This window comes from Cucurbita pepo, chromosome 3 (genome assembly GCF_057944985.1).
Source record: "Cucurbita pepo subsp. pepo isolate OVF chromosome 3, ASM5794498v1, whole genome shotgun sequence".
Classification (NCBI taxonomy): domain Eukaryota; kingdom Viridiplantae; phylum Streptophyta; class Magnoliopsida; order Cucurbitales; family Cucurbitaceae; genus Cucurbita; species Cucurbita pepo.
The window spans coordinates 7,189,417-7,207,150 of NC_141800.1; positions in this window are offsets into that span (position 1 = coordinate 7,189,417).

Below are 17,734 nucleotides of genomic sequence, written 5' to 3' on the forward strand. Positions count from 1 at the left end.
ATCCCACACCATACTTTTCAAGAGTGACTTAAAAATTTAAGTATCCCTATCTTTTTGTGTGTAGCAAACCACATTTAAACGCGTATACAATCCATTTAAAATATCTCATTAAGGCACCACCATATTATAGAGCATTTAAGAATATAGAGCCGGGTATTTGGGGTATCGATCCCTGTACCAATCGCATGCAAAGAGAGCACTCTACCATCTTAGCTACGTCCCCACAATTCTTACATAACAAAACCCAAAACTGCCCGTCATCAATAATAGTGAAAAGGAAAAAATATTTCTGCTCATTACGTCACAAATAAGGTAAAATTGAATAGAAATAAAATATTAATAACGAATAGTTTCTTTAGGAGATGCACTCTACCATCTTAGCTACATCCCCATGATTCTTGGGTAACAAAATCCAAAACTACCCGTCATCAATAATAGTGAAAATGAAATTTCGGCTCATTATGTCAAAAATAAGGAAACTTGAATAGAAATAAAATATTAATAACCTATAGTTTCTTTAGGAGATGCAGGGTATCATTCCCCATACCTCTCATATGCTAAGCGAACGCTCTACCATATGAGTTGTATCCCAATGATTCTTACATCACAAAATTCTAAACGTCTCGTCATCAATAATAGTGAAAATGAAAAGCTATTTTTGCTCATTATGTCATAAATAAGAAAATATTTAAAAGAAATAATACATTTAATAATCGATAGTCTTCCTTTAGAGATGCGGGGTATCAATCCCCGCACCTCTCACATGCTAAGCGAGCTCTCTACCATATCATTATGTCATAAATATGAAAATATTGAAAAGAAATAATACGTTTAATAATCAATAGTCTTCCTTTAGAGTTGCGGGGTATTAATCCCCGCACCTCTCACGTGTTAAGCGAGCGCTCTACTATATGAGCTATATCCCTACAATTATCCTTGCTCATTATGTCGAAATAAGAAAAAATTAAAAAGAAATAATATATTTAGTAATCAATTCATTTGGAGAAGGTATCGATCCCGTACTTCTCACATGGGAAACTCTACCATCTGAGCTACATCCCCACGATTCTTACATCAGAAAATCCAAAACGCCCCGTCATCAATAATTGTGAAAATGAAAAAATATCTCCGCTCATTATGTCATAAATAAGGAAAGATTGAGTAGAAATATAATATTAATAACAATTAGTTTCTTTTTTAGATGTGGGGTATCGATTCCCGTACCTCTTGCATGCAAAGAAAGCATTCAACCATCTGAACTACATCCCGAAAATTATTACATCACAAAACCCTAAACGTCACGTCATCAATAAAAGTGAAAATGAAAAACTATCTCTGCTCATTAGGTTATAAATAAGGAAAGATTTAATAGAAATAAAATATTAATAACAAATATATATATATATTTTTATTTTTTGGAGATGTGGGGTATCAACCCATATACCTTTTAGTGCACTAAATAATCTTACCTACATCCCCACAATTCTTACACCACAAAACCCTAATCCTCTCGTCATCAATAATAGTTAAAATGAAAAACTACCTTTGCTCGTTATGTCATAAATAAGATTAATAATTGATTGTTTTCATTTGGAGATGCATGATAGCGATCCTTGTACCTCTCGCATCCAAAGCAAGCACTCTACCATTTAAGCTACATCCATACAATTCTTACATCACAAAACCTTTAAACTTCCCATCATCAATAATAGTGAAAATGAAAAAATATATCTGCTCATTATGTTGTAAATAAGGAAAGATTGAATAAAAATAAAATATTAATAACAAATAGTTACTTTTGGAGATGCGGGGTATTGATCCCTGTGGATCTTGCATGCAAAGAGTGCACTTTACCATCTTAGCTACATCCCAACAATTCTTACATCACAAAACCCTAAACATCCCATCATCAACAATAGTAAAAATGAAAACTATCCCTGCTCATTATGTCATAAATAAGAAAAATTTGAAATAGAAATAGAATATTTGGTAGTAGGATTCCTTTGGAGATGCAGGGTATCGATTCCCGAACTTCTCACATGTGAAGCGAGTGCACTACCATCTAAGCTACGTCCCCACAATTTTTATGTCATAAAATCCTAAACCTACCATCACCAATAATAGTGAAAACGAAAAAATATCTCTGCTCATTATGTCATAATAAAGGAAATATTGAATAAAAATAAAATATTAATAACATATAGTTTCTTCTAGAGATGCAAATGTAAAGTTTCAATCCCCGTACCTTTCGCATGCTAAGCGAACACTCAATCATCTAAGCTACATCCCCATACTTCTTATATCACAAAACTCTAAATTTTCTGTCATCAATAATAGTGAAAATGAAGAAATATTGCTACCCATCATGTCATGAATAAGGAAAAATTTAATAGAAATCAAATATTAATAACGAATAGCTTCTTTTAGTGATAAGATGAAAAAATTGGAAGAAATAAAATATTAATAATGAATAGATTCTTTTGGAGATAAGAGGTATTAATCCCCATACCTCTCGCATGCTACACGAGCACTCTACCATCTGAGGTACATCCCCACGATTCTTACATCACAAAACATTGAAAATAAATAATATATTTAATAATTGATAGTTATCCTTTAAAAATTCGGGGTACCAGTCCTCATACCTCTCGCATGCTAAGCGAGAGCGCTCTACCATCTAAGCTACATCCCCACACTACTTGTGCGACAAAATCCTAAATTTTCCGTCATCAATAATAGTGAAAATGAAGAAATATTGCTACTCAACATGTCATGACTAAGGTAAAATTAAAAAGAAATAACATATTTAATAATAGATAGTTTTATTTTGGAGATGCGGGGTACCAATCCCCGTACCTCTCGCATGCAAAGTGAGTGCTCTACCATCTGAGCTACATCCCCACGATTCTTATGTCACAAAACTCTAAATGTCTTGTCATCAATAATAGTGAAAATGAAAAAATATCGCCGCTCATTATGCCATAAATAAGGAAAAATTGAATAGAAATAAAGTAGTAATAACAAATAGTTTCCTTTAAAGATGCGAGTATGGATCCCCATACCTCTCACATGCTAAGAAAGCGATCTAAAATCTAATCTACATTCCCATGATTCTTACATTAGAAAACCCTAAACGTCATGTCATCAATAATAGTGAAAATGAAAAAATACTTCCGCTCATGATGTCACAAATAAGGACCAGCTCTCATGAAAAACCTTATGGTTACAGAAAGTAGACACAATAAGGAGTCTATGAAAGAAAATTTGAGGTAATTTGGGTACCGGAAGCTCAAGAACAAAGGCCCCGAATGTCGATAATGAGGGAAGTAGCCACCTTGGACTTTTTGTTAAGAAATACTTGTAGGGATCGCTTGAATTTTAATATGAAACCCTAAACCAAGTATGAAATTAGGATCTATGAAAGAAAAACCCTAGGAACCGTAAGTTAAGACCTTGAACCGAACAAATTGCTCGGGATTTATGTAACATTAAAATAACCCACTAGATGAACTCTACTGCCTATGAAATTTTAAGGCTGAGGATACTATAGCATGTTGAGGTTATATACGAAGTTTGGTAGTCATTGGATAAGGATAAGTAGGTAAACCAAGAAATGGTGCAAGATGACCATAATGCCCCTAAGGACATCTACCTACGGTTCATGACCTAGATGACATCCAAACGTTATGAAACCCTGAAGTAGATCTTATTTTATGATGTTTGATGATTTGGTGAAGTTTGAAAAGCCATTGGAACACGTTAAGTAGCAAAACCAAGAATTGGGTGTAAAATGACCAAAATGCCCCTAGGACTACTTAAGAGATTTCAAGGTCTATACGTGCTTCAAATGATTTGCTACTTCTTATAAGGTCGATTATGAAGGACATGAAGATAATTTTAAGGTTTCAAGTTGATTGGAGTAAGTTTGGAACCTAAACCAAGTTAGGATCCAAGAAACACCTAAAGGAAACACCACAAGACTTTAGACTCTTCTAGAACCATCTAAAGAACTCCCTAGGAATTTATGGCTTTCTAGAAAAACTTACACTAAGATGGGTTCATATGGTTACAAATACAAGTTACAACTTATGCCTCAAGAAATTAAGGACCTTAGAAAGTTAAAAGATTAAGAACCAAGAACAACAACATACAAGCTTTACAACTACCCAAGTAAGAAGAATGCTAGGTACCACTCAAGGACGAGGGACTAAGGTCCCCAAACTCAGAAACAAAAACTTAAGAATGATAGGTAATACTCTAATCATGTCCAAAGTGACCCATGACCTCCCACCAAGCAATGCCCAAGTAAGAAGAATGCTAGGTACCACTCAAGGACGAGGGACTAAGGTCCCCAAACTCAGAAACAGAAACTTAAAAATGCTAGGTAATACTCTAATCATGTCCAAAGTGACCCATGACCTCCCACCAAGCAATGCCCAAGAATTCTTCTTCCAGGTGGGATGCCCTGCACCATGTTTCCTTTGCAGGATGTCATGCCTCAAGTTTCCCTCACCTAGAAGAGATGCCCTGCAGACTTGTAGGATGCCATGTTTAAGTATGCACCGAGCAAGTGACCTTTACGGTCTATTAAGGGGAGTAGTCTAAAGTCACAGAGGAACAAGAAGAGAGTACGTTACCTTAGCCACGAATCAAGAACCTCCTAAGACCTCCCACGGTACATCTGCTCATGACTTAGACTATGTTGCTTGGAACGCATGAAGCCTTGAGCGTAGGTTAAACAGACTATATTATAGGGCAAGCCCTTGTGCAGTATTAAGACTACATCGCTTGGAACGTAAGAAGCCTTGGATGTAGGTTTTCAGACTATGCCGCTTGGAACACATGAAGCCTTGGGCATAGGATTAAGCAGATCGTATCGAAGGGCAAGCCCTAAGATTTGGTAAGACTACGTCGCCTGGAATGCATGAAGCCTTGGACGTAGGTTAAGGCTGTGTCGCTTGAAACGCATGAAGCCTTGGACACAGGATTTTCAGGTGCATGTCTAATGCCATAAATCCTAGGGGGAGTGTCTTGGAGAACGAATCAAGAACAAAACAAGAACCAAGAAGTACCAAGAATAAGAGAAAGATCAAGGAATAGAACAAGGATCAAGATCCTAGTTCTAAGGACAAGAATCAGAAACCATAGTACTAAGGCCCTTAAAGGAAAACCATGGTTTTAGGATTCAAGGACCAAGGTCCTCAAGAAAGATCAAGATAAGAACCCCAAGTCAAGAACAAAAATTAGAGGGCCTAAGTACTTACAACAAGAAAAAGATCAAGAACAAGCAAGAACAAAGAATGTGGAACCCTAGCATATCAAGGACACGATTAAGAGCCTACAAGTAGCTACTTACTGAGTCTTGTACTCATTCCTTATTCTCCATTTTTCTTTCCAGGTGATAAGGAGCTGGTCGAAAACGGAAGCGGACTCTGGAGGAGGTGCCATAGAAAAACCTCACCCGTCGTCTTCAACCCTTTGTTTTAAAATGTTTTGTGTCTGTTTCTTATTTTGTGTTTTAATCATTACGTCGTATTTTAAATTAGTAATGTGCGCACACTACTTTGGTATAATGAAAATTATGTTTTAAATTTTAATGGTTTTATCAAGAAGGAAAATTTTACCCGCCTTTTTGAGTCATCGTGTCAGCACGGTCCTTACATACATCTTGTTCATAGCCGACAGATTTTCGTACATATTTTACAACACCTTCAATAGGCCTGATGTTGTCTTCTCTTTGATGAGGTTGAACGTCATGTTTCTGGACAGCGTCAACCAAATCAACCCTCTGTGATCATGGTATCCGGCTTCACCCCCAAAAGAAGTTTCTGAAGATCTTTCTGGTACAGATCATGGTGAATCTTCAATCTGCATCTTCTAGAAACTTATATCGAATCCATCAAACTTTTCAATTCCAGTCTTTGAACTTTCCATATTCACAGATCATGGTGAATCTTGCCTTGCTCTGACACCAGTTATTAGGATCACACACTCGATCGAAATGAACAAGAAAAACATGATAGAGAAAATGTAAGGAGAAATATTGACTAAAAGTTTTGTATTAATGACTTCAGGTATGCAAATAAAGGATATGAAGAATGAGAAATATACATTTTGAAAGAATTGACTGATGGGTAAATATATTATTTTAGTTTATTATATATATAGCTTTAATACATATAACCGCTTACTATATATAAATATTTAGTATATATTTTTACTATAAATAATCAGCCTCCATATCTAACTTGCACAAATAGTAAGTTTGTAAGGAGGGTGGGAAAAAAAATAAGCCAATGGAGGCTCTCAATTTCTTTATGCAACTTTTAGCCAAGAATTCTGAAAATCACGAAATTACTCATCCATAATGAATATCATCCTTTTAAACCAATTTGTACAACTTTATGGCTATGAGAGGAAACACTTTGGTTAAGAAATCAAAGGCTAAAAGATATTGGAGCGTTGGAACCCATCAGTTTACTTTCGGTAAACGTTTTAAGTTTGAAATTTAGAAATTTGAGTCCAAAATTCTTCGTCTAGAGATTGATTCATTTAATGAGCCTTATACAATTAGCTGTAGTGTAAGTTAAGGAACACAATTGAAGAAGAAATCAAGAGGAGATGAGCTCTCAATCGTTCAAACTACAAGCATCTTGGAATTAATTTTCTTGGTAAGTTCATTATGAAGCTGGAGACTTGGTAAGTTACATGCCTAGTAGTAATGGAGTCTAACCCGACTTGGTAAATTTTCTTAGAATTAATTTTCTTGGTAAGTTACATGCCTAGTAATAACGGAGTCTAACATGACGATCATTCAGACAAACATCCACCAACCAAAAGGGGTGAAAATGATGACGATAGTACAATTGAGAAAGAATCTTAGCCATGATGAATCTATGCTTGCTGCCATTGTTGTATTTGAAAAGGGGAGCTCAAGTGAACCAACCCACTACATGAATACCACGACGCAAAACAAGAAGGTCAGATAATGGGTTTATTCTCACCCGGAGAGATAAATCACAAGATTAGTTTTAAATCTAGATAGGTATGTCAATTGAAAGTGAGAAACACAAAATGATGTTAAGAGCAAACATTCTCTTCCGAGAGGAGTGAATTGGGTCACTCTTGGTTATCAAACTCGAGACCTCTTGCACCAAAAGCAAGAATCATACCACTAAATCAAATGCCCTTATTATGGACTTTATATTAAGTTGTTTATTGAATGTATCATCGTTATTTAATTTATTTTCTTTTGTTATTAGAAATTATTTACCCGGTTTCATTTATTTTCTTTTGTTATTATATCTTTTAGATCTAGGGTTTCATTTATTTTCTTTTGTTATGATATCTTTTTGATCTAGGGTTTCATTTATTTTCTTTTGTTATGATATCTTATTATATCTTTTAGATCTAGGGTTTCATTTATTTTCTTTTGTTATGATATCTTATTATATCTTTTAGATCTAGGGTTTCATTTATTTTCTTTTGTTATGATATCTTATTATATCTTTTAGATCTAGGGTTTCATTTGTTTTCTTTTGTTATGATATCTTTTAGATCTAGGGATTCATTTATTTTCTTTTGTTAGGATATCTTCTAGATCTAGGGTTTGATTAATTATAAAATTATTTACAGGATTGCCATATTAAGAGCAATATCATAATAGTTTTAATTGCCTTAACTTTTGTTTTTCCTCTTTTTTTTCATGGTTTATTAAGATGGTAAAATGGTAAGTATAAATTCTCATACTAAAAAAAGATTAAGAGATAAGGGCATTCTGAGAATTGAACTTGGGACCTCTCATACCCTAAGCAAGAATCATATCACTAGACCAAATGCCCTTACTAGAAAACACAACATTTTTAGCTCCTACTCAATATGTTTTTTTCTCTCAAGTTTGAAATCTATTTTCCTGGGGGTTGTTGACTATAAAACAAAAAGTTGATGGTCTAGTATTTTACTTGTTTGTAAGGAGGCATGTAATATTGAATTATTCTAATTTATAAGGGGTATCAAATAAACCAACCAACCAACAAAGGAAACAAACTAATCAGTTTGGTTAGATTTTCGGTTCAGTTCATTAGTTTGTTTGATTTAGTTCTTCTATTTTGCCTCGTATGGCAAGAAAATAAAGTTGTATTGAAGGCACCTGAGTTTCATTTATGACAAACTCATATAAAATATAATTGCATCAATAGCACTAAGAGTTGGAGTCTATAAGAATTTCATGAACTTAAGTACAACTCATGCTTCATTAAAGAGGAGATAAACTTTAGTTATGTGGAGCTTTAATTGCTCTATGCTAGTTACAATCTTTAGGATTGACTAATTGGACAGGAATTCTTAGATTTAGGGGATTGTTTTGTGTAATTTTCAACTACAACTTATGTTTTCAAATTTTTAGGTCATAATTTAGGTAGTAGGTGTTATATTATGGATCAACACTAGAGTTTCTATCTATGTTGTATTTATTTGAAGGCTATAGTTGTCATCTATGTTGTATCGCAATAAGATTGTTGAAATTTTAGTTAAAGTGCATATTTTATTTCTTAGGAGTAAAAAATTTGTTTCTTTGCATAATATGAATTTAGTTGGAGAGTTATTACAGATGAATGGAGAATAAAAATTTCTTTAAAATAATAAACAGACCCAAACTCGTTGTTGTTGTGGTCTACTTGTGATTTCTCAAAAAGCTTAACTAATATGAAATATCAAGGTAAATCAAGAATATATCCTACACATCATTCAAGATGACAATAAAATGGAGTTCAATTGAACTCACTTTTAGTTTCTTGTTTGAAAGGTTCAAGATGAAGCATAATTGTATTAACGATATTAAAGAGAAATTCATGTTTTATTAGAAGAGATCAACATCATTTAAGGTACTAGGAGTTTAAACTACTTCCATTGTAATTTCAATCACTCTACCAAGATTACAAATTTAGGGTTGGCTAATTGGACATCAATTCTCTAACTTTACGTTATAATTTAGGTGGTAACCATTATAATATTAAAGAGCATAAGAGTTACAATTCTTTCATGGACCATATGTGCTATAGTTAAAAGAATATATATATATATATATATATTATGTATGTCAAGGTCTGGATAAAGCACAAAGTAGCAAGGAACACCATTGTCGACTCTAGAACCACCCACAACTCATTATCGAGACCAATGCAAAGTATTTTAACATCCTTCGGCATCGAGATACAGGAAAGATGAACGCCGTCAAATTGGAAGCTTTACCTGTTTTAAGAGTCACAATGAGAACTCTAATCAAGCTGGAGCCTTGGACTAGGCAAATCATTTTGTGATAGTTGAAATGGATGACTTCGACGTCGTGTTAGGGATGAACGTCCTACTGGAATACAAAGTCATTTACATGTCCCTAGCAAAATGCCTAGTTGTAATGGAGTCTAATTCGACGATAATTCAGAAAAACATCCATCAACCAAGAGGGGTGAAAATGATGTCGATACTACAGTCGAGAAAGAATCTTAGCCACGATGAATCTACGTTTGCTGCTATTGTTGTAATTGAAAGGGGAGCTCAAGTGAGCAAACCTTAATAGAAACCTTGTTGCCACTACATGAACACCACAACGCAAAACAAGAAGGTCAGATAATGGATTTATCCCCACCAGGAGAGATAAATCATAAGATTAGTTTTATGTTGCAGTCGAGATCGCCTGCCACAAACAAATGTCATGCGGTTGAGCCTGAGCTAGCTAAGTTCTATGAAAAGCTAAATGACTTGTTAACAGTCAAGTTTATTAGACCCGCAGAGGCTCTTGTCAATGATCACTCAAATGCTGGGCAAAGACACCAAGCCAACGCCTCTATTGGAGAAGGAAGAAAAAAAACAAGTCACTGAAGCAACACATGTTCACACAGAAACACCAGATGGATGAAGAGAAGGGTCAGTCGGAAGCGTCAACAGTAACAATTTCAAGAAAAATAGAGAGTTTATATAAGTTAACGTCATATCAAATTTGAGTTCAAAGCAACAAGAACCAAAGACTAGTGCAAAAATACTATGGACTAGTCAAAGTTATCCACAAGATTATGAAGACCTCATATAGGATCCAATTGCTCTTATGGATGCGGACTAACCTTGTTGTCCACGTCAGTAACTTGAAACGTTATTATTCTGACCAAGAAGACATCAAGTAGAAGCAGGTGGTATGACGTCATGCAAAGAAGAAAGATTTTCATGCGAAGAAAGTAGGGAAGACACCAATAGAGAAGACATGAAGAGTCAACGAACCGAGAAGTGATTTTCAACAGCTCCTAGTAGATTGGAAAAGACTCCTCATTCTGAGATCAGCTGGAAGCGCATCGAGAGACCTAAAATCAGCCTCGTTTACAATGCTGAGTATATGAAGAGTTGGTTATCAATAAATTGTGTGGGGACAGATGTCACGGTCATGATTGCCCATGGCGTGTTGTCTATGGCTGCATGTCTCAGCAATTTTTGTAAATAATTTGTTGTCCAAGGTGGCATGCTCATTTCATATCTACACCCTCCCGGACTAAAATTTCCCAAAATGTATTATAGGAGAATGTGACTAGTTTCTTCCAAACGTGACTCGAGCATACACTACTGTTGTCCATGCAGTCTGAATTTTGCACAGTTGACTTGTTCGTCGAGGCGCATAATCATTGTCTCACTCCTGAAAGAATCTCAAGTCCTCATGAAATGATTGGAAGAGAACATCCATGTGAATTATTTCTTTATTCAATTTGATATAATTGTTGGGAGCATTTCGAAAATCGAACTCGAAACCACCTCTCGCACCCGAAGTGAGAATCATACCACTAGACCAAATGCCCTTGTAGTTAGGGTCAAGGGTGACAATTCTGTTAATTAAAAAGATTAAATATAGCTTTTTCTTCCTTTTTTTTTTCAAACATCTTTATTTCTTTGTACAACTTGATGTAATTGAAGGGGGAATTTTGAGAATTGAACTCGAGACCTCTCGCACCCGAAGCGAGAATCATACCACTAGACCAAATGCCCTTGTAATGAATCTATCATTTTTAGTTGCTAGTCCATATGTTTTATGCGCCTCTATATTTAAAATTTTTCCACATGTTTTTGTGCTTTAGAACCTACCTTGTACGTTTGAGATTATGAATGACTCCGCTCAAATTATTTTGGTTGAAGCTGCATTGCCACTAAAGCATATGTGCATTCCTTTGGGATTTACTTCGTCCCTTTCACAATTTTACTACGTTGTGCATTCTTTGCTACCATTTAACAATACGCATTCTTGGCTACCATTTAACCATATTTATAATGGGATTGCTATCTTGTACCTTTGAGATTATGAATGACTCAGCTCAAATTATTTTGGTTGAAGCTACATTGCCACTAAAGCATATGTGCATTCCTTTGGGATTTACTTCGTCCCTTTCACAATTTTACTACGTTGAGCATTCTTTGCGACCATTTAACAATAGTTATAATGAGATTGCTATCTCATGTTAGAAAAATGCTACCATTTAACAATATTTATAATGGGATTGCTATCTCATGCTAGAAAAAACGCGAGTAAATATAATCTCAAATTAGAATCATAATGATATGAACAATCTCACTATTGTCATATGACCTCTCACACCCTAAGCAAGAATAATACCACTAGACGAAATTCCCTTGTTATGCACTTTGAAACGTATGTATGAATTCTTGAGCCTAGGTATTAAGGTCGTATTTTGTTGTATTGTAGGAAACACATGAAGTCCTCGATGAGAATATCTCGTTTAGAACAAAACAAGAACATAATAAGAACAGAGAGCTTTCTTCTTCTTCTTCTTCTTTTTTTTTTCTTTGTTTCCTAAAATGGTAAGTATAAAGTCTTGGGATGTAAATAAAGACTTTTTACTATTGGTTGCCCAACAATTGGTGTACAAAAGTTAAGAGGTATGTTTGATAATAGGAACAAAAGGTTTATATTAATATGAAGTCCTTTGATAAGTAAAAAATTTAGACATAGGGCATTACAAGAATTGAACTCAAAACCTCTTGCACTCTAAGTGAGAATCATACCACCAAAACAAATATTTTTAGCTTCTATTCAAATATATTTTTCTCCGAGTGGTTGGACGGCTATAAAATGAAAAGTTGAATTGTTATAATATACCAGGGTTATCAAATAAATCAACAACCCAACAAAGGAAACAAACTAATCAATTTGGGTTGGATTGATTCGGTTCAGTACATCAGTTTGTTTGATTTAATTCTTCCATTTTGCCTCGTATGACAAGAAAATAAAGTTGTATTGAATGCACCTTAGTTTCATTTATGAAAGACTCATATGAAACATACTGGCAATAATAGTACTAAGAGTTCGAGTGTATAAGCATTTCATGAACTTAAGTGCAACTCATGCTTCTTTAAAGCTGAATATACTTTAGTTAAGTAACGGGAACTTCTTCAATTACTCTATGCTAGTTACAATCTTTAGGATTGACTACTTGGACACGAGTTCATGGATTTAGGGAAAGTTTTGTGTAATTATCAATTACAACTTATGTTTTCAAATTTTTAGGACATAATTTAGGTAGTTTTCAAAGTATAATATCTAATATAATGAATCTATATCCGAAAAAAAAATTTAAATTTCCTACTGATCTTGCTGAGACAACTTCTTCTATTCCAACCCTGAGTGTTATCTCACCTTCTGCAAACACTCTCCAAGAACTAGTTTCTTGAAAAAACAGCACAAATATGATTAGTGGCCCCTGAATCCAGTATCCAGGTTAAGTGATCATACTCTACTAAACGTATTTCTACAAGTAGTAAATCATATTTACCTTGTTGTGCCTTTTCGGCTTTATTCTCTGCAAGGTCATTTGGGCAGTGACTTTTCTTGTGCCCGTTTTTATTGCAATGGAAACATTTTCCATTATCTGCATTTTGAACCTTAAGTTTGTGGTCAGTAGGAATCTTATCTATCCCCTTACCCTTTTTGTCAAATGCAACCCAAATTATTCGGTTTGCATTTCAGCAGGGGTCTAGGGGACATTCCGTAGTTAAAACAAACCTCAAATCTGTTGGGTTTTATGTCCTAAAACTCATAGTTTGTAAACAAAAACATATTCTATTTTCAATAAAGTTATTATTGTTGTTTATTCAGTAAAGATTGTTATTGAATAAAGTGAACTTTACGAAGATTAATCTAAATCCAATAAACTAAGAACACTCTAGCTATAGTATGATTACTTGAACTATATGTAGAGACATAAGAGTGGATCAAGTTCAAGTATATATAGTCAAAATGATCTATAGTATAAGGATAAGGCCGAGTACCTTATTCTAGGGACACTATGGATGCGGCCCACTTTTGTATATGATATAAACAATGTGATCACTAAATTGTACATGTGGAGACATGTGAGTGGGGGCATCCTATGCAATGAGTATTGCATAAGATCGGACCATGAAGAAAACCACTCTCACTTTATAATGTCGTTTACTGTTGAGACAGATTTTCTTTTCATTTGATAACCTAGGTAACTCGGTTTTAATCCTGAGCTAACCATGAACTCCTGTTTATTCGGAATTATCCTTAGATTTGCATGGGTGAGAGTGGCTCTAGTTCGCCGACTCAATAGGCCTCCCATTTCAGGGGTAAGACAGGGTGAATGGCTGGGGACGTGGGGTGCAAGATGGAATTCACTCCTACCCACTTTTAGGGATAGAAGAGAGGTAGTTCCCTTAAGCACTGACTCCAGGTCTTGAATAAGGGGCCCCACCCTCTCATTAGCCTGAGAGGGATTCAGTTTACTGGTTGGACCACAAACCAATTGTTCATTAGAGGATCAGTGAGACATAAGAAAGAAGAAGTAACTTTAGGGGTAAAACGGTAAATTGACCCAGCTCTAGTTACGAACAACCTGTGAAGGATCGACTTACTAATCATGGTTATATCAAATGGATAGAAATATATCTATAGTGAGGGGAGTGCAACTACTAGGTTATAGTGGAGTGTCCTAGTAGTTAACGAATGTTGGTTAACAAGGTTAATGAGTTTAACCGGTTAATCTTGGATCGTTGGAGCCCAAGATCTATAGGTCCATTAGGTCCCTCTGCTAGCTCATATCGGACTAAACCATAGAACAGTGTGACGAGTGAGTTCGAAGTGTTCAAATTCAAATTAGGAAATATGCGCTACATATACGATATATTTAACCGCATTTTTGTTTTATTTACGAATTAAACAAAAAGAGAGAATCTGAGATATGTAAATAAGATTTAAATATCTTAATCAATTATGTGTTCAAATTGATTGGGATTGGCATTTGAATTAATATTAAATATTAATTAAATAGTTCAATTAATCATTTAATGTTACTTTAATTTGAAATTCATTATTCAAATTAATTGTTGAATTAAAATGAAGAAAGTCAAAATGTTGACTCCATTTAATGAAAAATTCCATGTTAGTGGAATTTTGAGGTGTCAAAATTTGTTTTAACCAAACTTGCATGCTTGCCAACTAAATCCCACAAGTTTGAGTGGAATTTTAAGTGTCAAAATTTGGTTAACTCAAACATGCATGCTTGCCACATAATCCCAACCATTTGAGTAGAATTTTAAGTGTCAAAATTTGGTAATCTCAAATTTGCATGAACATGCAAACATGACTCTTTAAATAGAGTGATCATGGTACATGGAAGGTCTTCTTCTTCCTGGTGAAAAACCTTGAGAAAAACTTCTCACATATACAAAATCCCTCCCAAGTTTAGTCACTCACCGGATTCCACAATCCCGTTCTAAGGCCGAAGGATAATGGAGAAGACACTAGTGGTGGTTCGAAACCGGTTCGTGAGGAAAAAAGAGTTTGAACTACAAAAGGTTAGTATCTAAACTCATTAAGTTTTAATACTTATGAACATGCTAGTTAGTTACTATAATTGATGTTCTAAAAGTGCCTAAGATCCAAATTGCTTCCGCATGTGTTATATTAATACCATCAAAATCATCATTTGCAAGTATTGTCTTTAGGTTTGATTTCCTTGTTGCGTAATTGTTTTTAATTTCTCAGAAGCGAGTAATTGTACTATTGAGCTTGACATGCTGAGATTTAAAACAAATTCTATTAGCGAATTGACTTAATCCTTTTTAATCCAATCAGGTTTAACAAATGTAATAATATACCCAAAAACTATTAATTTACAATGATACTTTAGTGAGTTAGAGCAATTGCTACCGAGGGGCACTCAATCACTCCTTCACTAAACCAAGACATTCTTGACTTAAACACTAATCCCAGAATAACTCTTATTCCTGTAGTATTTTAGTTATCGCTACTTTGGTTAAGAATATACTAACTCTTAGTAATTCTTCGTAAGTGTGACCCACCATTTTCAGACCTCAGAGATCGGCCCCAACAATGCTATCAAATTAAAAAGCCAAAGTTAGGAATGGACCTAAGAAATCCTATCAATTTCTAGAGTTTGCGTTGTTCCGACTCCCATGTTACGACCCTCTGAATGGGTAGTTGCTCTAGGGCAACATGCAGGCGGAACATGGGAATTTCACGATGCAACCTAGTGGTGGAGACCATAGGATGTGTTGATATACTTCCTTCTCCCACTTACTATAAATACTTTCTCTATTCACCTTGTTATTGACTCATGCAAATACCTTCGGAATGGAGACGCTCCTCGGGCGACACGAGGCCGAGCATGAATCTCACGGTGTGAATTATCCAGAGAGCGTAAAAAGAAAAAGATATATCTCATATACCTTTTTCCTCCCACTAAGTATTTTAGACGGTTGGGTATACTTATTACTTAGGTATATTCCGGCTAATTAAATATAACTTAAGTCTAGGTGATTTTTCCAAATATAACATTTATACTCGATTTTTACCTATGATGTCTAGGTAATTTTTCATTTTTTTTTTAAATCCTTACATCACTCACGCATGCTATTAAAACTTGACTAACTAAGCTCAAGTATTGACCCGATCTCCAGGTAGCAGGTGTTCCGTAAACCGTCAACTTAAGTACCTCCAGCCTTAGACAAGATCATGTCAGGTGAGCTTTCTTGTACCCACAGTTTTACAAGATATCGACCTATTTTAACTATTAAAATTCATCATGCTTGGTTGTTAACCTTAAGTGAGTATGCATTTATCTTTGTTATAGATTTTAACGTCTATCTCGTTTTATGACGTTGAAAATAACCTATAACATTCTTCCAACATGCTTTATATAACAATTATATAATCATCCATTCCATGCAATAATATAACAATTTATATCTATCTCATGGAACCCTAAACATGCATACTATACATTATAACACTTACAACATACTTTGAATGCATGAAACATGCTTAGCCTATGGTGGGATTTTAAATCTATATGACATACTTTATGCACATACATTTTCTATTAATTAAAACATACATTCATAATGCATAATTAATTAAACACACTAAAGTGGATTGGTTTTGGCATTTTAAAGCAAGCAATTAACTAAATTATTACATTAATAATTAATAATAACTTGAACCGCTCCCAAGGATCAGGAACAGGCCAAACCAATCCTTACAAACGTTGAACCGGACCCTAACTGGCAGAAAAAACATTTGACGGTTACTCACATAACTTTTTATTATTATTATATTAAAAATTTTAAATAAATGAATTTAGAAAATTTTCTTATTTATTTACTTTTAATCTCCGCCTTCCATTCTTCCTAACACAATCCAATGGTCGATATTAATTCCTACATTTTGCCACTTTTATTCTCTGTATAAACTCATCAACTTCCCCCACATTTCATATACACAGCTTCCATACATCCTCCAATCCTCATTTGTTCAAAGTCTCCATTGTATGTTGCTCTCTCCAAGCTTCTAATTTTATTTTTATTCATTTTATTCTTGAGAGAGTTTTTTTTTTTGTAATGTGAGAAGATAGTTGTGAGTGCTCCAAATTGTAAATCTACTCTTTGAAAGAGTTGTGGTGTGTTACTATCAAATTCAAATACTTGTACCGGTTTGATCTTGTGTCGTGGAAAGGATTGAGTTTGCTCTTGAACTCGTAAAAAGAGCAGTGTAGCGGTTTGGCTCTGATCCGCGGAAAGAGTCGAGAAAGTTGTTTATTCAAATTCCCAAGAGGCGTTTGGGGAGTGGAGTAGGTCGAGTTTGACCGAACCACTATAAAACTACGGTGTCATCATTTCTAACTCTTTCCTATTTAATTTCAAAATTATTATTGTGATTTATTGTATGTTCTACTTGATTGTTGTTTTGACTTGAATTATTTTGTTCTGGGAATTATATCTTCTACTTATTTGTAAAAAGTTTCATCATTAGAAAAATTAATCACGTTTAAACACTTTTATGGTTAAAACCCTATTCACCCCTCTAGGATTGCCATACCATACCGATCCAACAATAGAAAATAAGGTTGGAATTAAAAAAAAAATTTAGTTGGCAGATACATAAATCTACCAATTAAAATTAGCCAATAATATCTGTTTACTGAAAATAAACATAGAGTTAGAGTAATATCTTATTTACAGAATTGAAAATGTTTACAGAATTCACAATCTATTTACAGAATGAAAATAATTACAAAGGGGGAGGAGGGAAGATTGAAGGAAGACTTGTTGAACATAATTTAAAAATAAAACCCGAAAATATCAGAGGGCATGGCACTCCATTAAATTTTGTCGAACACAAAATATCAGAATTTTAACAATGTAA